This window comes from Vombatus ursinus, unplaced genomic scaffold (assembly GCF_900497805.2).
Source record: "Vombatus ursinus unplaced genomic scaffold, bare-nosed wombat genome assembly UNPS02014942.1, whole genome shotgun sequence".
In the NCBI taxonomy this organism is placed as follows: domain Eukaryota; kingdom Metazoa; phylum Chordata; class Mammalia; order Diprotodontia; family Vombatidae; genus Vombatus; species Vombatus ursinus.
In genome coordinates, this window is record NW_020954720.1 from 22,063,403 (window position 1) to 22,069,460 (window position 6,058).

General features: G+C 36.5%; 1 pseudogene; it reads right to left on the reverse strand.

Annotated features, from left to right (window-relative positions):
• Positions 1-1,823: 1,823 nt before the first annotated feature.
• On the reverse strand, positions 1,824-3,705 carry LOC114029937 (annotated as a pseudogene).
• Between the last annotated feature and the right edge of the window lie 2,353 nt (positions 3,706-6,058).

The following is a 6,058-nucleotide window of genomic DNA, read 5'->3' on the forward strand; positions in this document are numbered from 1 at the left end:
AAATCATTATTTAACAAAAACTACTGGAAAAACTGGAAAGTAGTATGGCAGAACTGGGCATAGACAACATCTTACACCATATACCAAGATAAAGTCAAAATGAGTACAGGATTTAAATATAAAAACTGATACTATAAGCAAACTAGAAGAGTAAGGAATGGTATACCTTTCAGATCTATGGAGAAGGGGAGAATTTTTGTTAGAGAACACTATGAAATACACAATGGATAATTTTAATTACATTCAATTGAAAAGTTTTTGCACAAATGAAGCCAATGCATCCAAGATTAGGAGGGAAGCAGAAACTTGGGAAAGAATTTTTACAACCAGTGTCTCTGATAAAGGCCTCATTTCTAAAATATATAGAGAACTGAGTCAAATTTATAAGAATGCAAGTCATCCCGCAACTGATAAATAGTCAAAGGATATAAACAAGCAGTTTTCAGAGGAAGAAAGTAAAGCTATCTATAATCTTATGAAAAAATGTTCTAAATCATCATTGATTAGAGAAATGTAAATCAAAATGACTCTGAGGTACCACATCACACCTATCAGATTGGCTAACATGGCAAAACAGGACAATGATAAATATTGGAGAAGATGTGGGAAAATTGGAACACTAATGCATTGTTGGTGGAGTTGTGAATTGATCCAACCATTTTGGAGAGAAATTTGGAACGATGCCCACAGGGCTATAAAATTGTGTATACCCTTTAAACCAGCAATACCACTTCTAGATCTGTATCCCAAAGAGATCATAAAAATGGGAAAAGGACTCACATGTACAAAAATATTTATAGTAGCTCTTTTTGTGGTGGCCAAGAATTGGAAATTGAGAAGATGCTCATCAATTGGAGAATGACTAAATAAATTGTGGTATGTGAATATAATGGAATACTATTATGTTATAAGAAATGATGAGCAGACAGACTTCCAAAAAAAATCCTGGAAAGACTTACATGAATTGATGCAGAGTGAAATGAGCAGAACTGGAGAATATTGTGTGATGGTTGACTTTGATAGACTTGGCTCTTCACAGCAATGCAAGGATCTAAGACAACTCCAAAAGACTCATGATGGAAATTGCTATCCACATCCAGAAAAAATAACTGTGAAGTCTGAATGCAGATGGAAGCATACTTAAAAATTAAAAAAAAAACCACAATATACTACCTTTCATAATAGCAGGCACTACATTAATACTTATGAATTCACTACTTACTGTTTTTAGAATAATTATAATTTTACTTTATAATAGGTGTGCAAATATGCATACATATATGTATATGTTTCTATGTATACACACATATACACACACATATACAATCACACACAGGTGTATATATATATATATATATATACACACACACATATATATGTACATATATATATATGTATAAAACTAGGGTTGGATGAGCCCCATAATATATTGTTTATTTTCTTAGTTACTACCTTCCAGTGTTTGTATTTTAAATTGTATGAAGCATATTGTGAGGTAATGATTTGAGAAGTCAAACTTTAATTAATATATTGAGAAAAAGAAGGAGTTCTTTTCCTTTAGTTGGTATGTTCTTCATTTTTTTTAGGTGACAATTTTAAATAGATTTTATTCTCCAGGACAAGACTTGCATTTCCACTTGTTCACAGTACTAATAAAGTGCCATGTTATTCACTTCTCTCCCTCTGCACACATTCAAGTATTCAGAATGCCCAGATTTACACAGAAGCTTAAATGTTATTTTTGAACTGCTACTTCCTTGGCTACAAATTTGAGTCCTTCAATTCTTGGAAAATTGTGTGGAATGCTCTTTCTTCTGGTGCATTTAGTCAACCTCTTCAATGGTGGGTCCAGAAGAAGCACCTCCAGGTGGGGCTGCTCCACCACTGGGAACCCACCAATCATGCCTCCTGGCATGCCTCCTGCACTCTTGTATAGCTTAGTAATGATGGGATTGCAGACCTTCTCTAATTCTTTCTGCTGATGCTCAAAATCTTCATTCTCAGCAACACTGGTTCTTATCCAGCCAAGTTGATTATTTCATTAAATTAGTCAAGAATCTCCTATTTGTCTTCATCAACAATTTTGCCTTGCAGTTTTTCATCCTCTACAGTAGCCTTCATGTTGAAAACATAAGATTCAAGAGAATCGTTGGAAAACACTTTGTCTCTCGGCTTCTCATCCTCAGCCTTGTATTTCTCAGCCTCCTGCACCATATACTCAATGTCTTTTTTGCTCAGACAACCTTTATCATTGGTGATGGTGATCTTGTTCTCCTTGCCTGTGTTTTTATCCATGGCAGAATCATTGAGGATGTCATTTGCATCAATGTCAAATGTTATTTCAATCTGAGGAACACCTCTGGTTGCTGGGGGGATTCCTGTGAGCTCAAACTTGCCAAGTAGGTTGTTATACTTTGTCATTGCTCTCTCACCTTCATAAATCTGAATACACACACCAGGCTGGTTGTCTGAATAGGTGGTAAAGGTCTATATCTGCTTGATGGGGATGGTGGTCTTACATTTGACCGGAACTGCCATAACTCCACCAGCAGTTTCAATTCCAAGGGAAAGAGGAATGACATCCATCAGCAGCAAGTCCTTTACATTCTCAGATTTATCTCCAGACAAAATGGCAGCCTGGACAGGTGTACCATAGGCAAGCAACCTCATTAGGATTGGTACTCTTGTTGAACTCCTTGCCATTGAAGATGTCTTGCAGAAGGTTCTGGATCTTGGGAATGTGAGTGGAATCACTCACCAGGATGATGTCATAAATCTGTGATTTATCTAGCTTGGCATCTCTTAAGGCCTTTTCTATAGGGTCCAGTGTGCCATGGAAGAGATCAGCATTCAGCTCTTTGAAATAGGCTCGGGTGACTGATATATAGAAGTCCATACCTTCATAGAGGGAGTCAATCTCAATACTGGCCTGGGTACTAGAAAAGAGGGTACACTTTGCATGTTCACAAGTGGTGTGCAGATAGAAAACAGCCCTCTTGTTCTCACTGATGTCCTTCTTGTGCTTTCAATTGAACTCAGCAATGGAATGGTTGACCATTTGGTTGTCAAAGTCCTCCCCAACCAAGTGGATGTCCCCAGCTGTGGACTTGACCTTAAAGATACCATCTTCAATGGTAAGTATGGAGGAATCAAAACTACCACCTCCAAGGTCAATGATCAACACATTTTTCTTGGCACCAGTTTTCTTGTCTAAGCCATAAGCAAGAGTAGCAACAATTGGCTCATTGATGATTTGGAGAACATTGAGACCAGTGATGGTTCCAGCATCTTTGGTGGTCTGACATTGGGAATTGTTGAAATAGGTAGTACTGTGACCACAGCATTTGTGACAGTCTTCCCAAGGTAAGCTTTAGCAATTTCTTTCCTCTTGGTCAAGATCATAGAAGATACTTCTACTGGATAGAAACTTTTGGTCTCCCATTTGTACTCCACTTGGACCTTAGGCCTGCCTGTGTCATTCACCACCATGAAAGGCCATAGCTTCATGTCTGACTGTACAACTACATCATCAAATCTGAGACCAATCAGATGTTTAACATCAAAAACTGTGTTGGTGGGGTTCATTGCAACTTGATTCTTTGCAGCATTACCAATTAAATGTTCTGGGTTGGTGATGATGACGTAGCTTGGGGTGATCCTGTTTCCTTGGTCATTAGTAATGATCTCCATTTTCCCATGTTGGAAGACTCCTACACAGGAGTAAGTGGTGCCAAGATCAATGCCAACTGTGGGTCCCTTCAACGTGGTTGCTGGGGAGTCAGGGGCTGTAGCTGACCACTATTGAGGAAGAAGGGCTGCTGCTGCACTCTAATTGGTATGTTTTGTAATTCCTCTTTTGTTGGTTAACTGCACCAATGCATTCATTCTATTTACTTTGCTTAGAAAGATAGTAAATATCTTTCAATATTCCTTCTTACTCCACTGCCCACCCCTTCAACTTCTATGACCCCACATTTTACCCCCCAAAAATATCAAACAAGATATTTTCACTTAAATGTTTAGCAAAGAACCAATTCTACACTTACTTAACAGTGATGATACAGTCCTTATTACTACTAAATCCAATTTGGTAGTCCCAGTTTCAGTTTCATTGATGACAAAGACCTATTCTTGGTTTTTCAGGGCATAAAACAGAACATATAGCTGTGGTTGTAAATCATGTTTTTAATAGAATTTTTGACTTTCCAGATTTTTTTTCACTTTGCCACTCAAACCTAAAGGTAGTGCATATTTTCAGCTCACCTTTTCCTCATTCTTAAAACTCCTTAGGGGCTGAAAGAGAAGTGGCTTTTAAAACTTCAGAGTATTCCATAAACAACAAAGATAACATTTTATCTGTTACCACTTTGCACTCTATTTCTGCACAGAAGCAAGGAGGCCAAGTCATTTGGGATCCAGGCTTTAACTTCCTTACAATAAGGTTACCTTCCAATTTTGGACAAATATAGAGTTTTCCAAAGAGGCATATTTCATTCAGGTTGTACTATTAATGTCAAGGTCCCAGAAGGTCATTATTCCTTTCAACTCAGTCTGGATGACATCTGCCTCTGGCAACCCAGAGGCATAGCTGATTGTTGTAGTTTTATAGTAAGAATATAAGCTCTTCCAATAACTTTTGGCTTTAAGTCTGTAATTATTGGTAAGTGGTGCAGAGATGAGACTGGGAAACAATGGAAACTTTGAGTAGGTTTGCTTAGCACAAGGTAAAGAAAAAAAATAAGTGAATCAGGTAAACAGGATGAGCAAGGAAGCAACCTTTAAAATGAATCAAGATAGGTGAAATAGATAAAAGTTGATTCCTAACATAGGAGTCAGGCCTTCTTCATTCATAGATAGATAGAGTGATAGATACATAAACAGATAAATAGAAAAATACAGCATACATATATGTATATACATATATTTATACATGTCACAATCTTAATAAATATAATAACTTTCAATGGTACTGAACTAATGTAGAATTTTGCAATCCATTTCCTTTGTTGAATAATGATTTCTTCCTACCAACTTTCTTCTACCTGTTTGAAAAGACATTGCCAATCAAGGCCCAAAAGGTAAGGAATAAGAGGTCCTAGGTTTTATTGTTCACTTTCTAAAATTTCTGTCAGCAAAATTATGTTTGCTTTGAGAAAGATGAAAAATATGACAGAATTCTGAATCAAGCTTAGTTCAGTAAGCTAGTTCAGACATCATAGAGTTAGAGACAAAAGTGACCTCATAGGCTATAACATCCATTCTCTCCTTTTGTAGACAACAGTAACAACAACCACAACAACACAAACACACACACACACACACACACAAACCCAAAGGGTTCAGAGAGATTAAGTTGTTTGCCCCACATCACACAGATAATTCACAACAGAGGTGGAAATCAGACCCATGTCTTTTAACTCTGAATCCACTATTCATTCTCTGATACCATACTTCCTCTATGTTACTTTTAATCCTCATTCTAATCTACTTTTGAATGTATCATCTTGTTTATCTGGCAAACCATATGATTTTTCAAGTGCGTCTAATGTAGCTCAAAATATACATTAATGGAAAAGGATCACTTAAAGCTTTAGAAAAGTAATATGTAATAAACAATCTTGACACCAAAAGATCAACTACTTATATGTCTATATTCATGCAACTATATTGAGATAGAATTCATTGTCTTTTCCTAAGCTTTTATTATAATTTATAATTTTTCTGTACATATATATGTAGGCATATTATATTCATATTTTGGGGAGGAAGTCAATTGGAATTAAGTGACTTGCCCAGAGTCACACAGCTATTAAGTGTCTGAGGCCTGATTGGAACTGAGGTCCTCCTGATTCCAGGGCTAGTGCTCTATCCACTGTGCCATATATACATATACATATACACATACATATACATATACATATGTGCATGTATGTGTGTAATATACATGCATATGCACCCATATGTGTATATATGCATGTATACACATGCATATGTACATACAAACATATATATATATAAAATTTGTCTCAGAGATTTTACTTGTCATACTTGAGAGGTC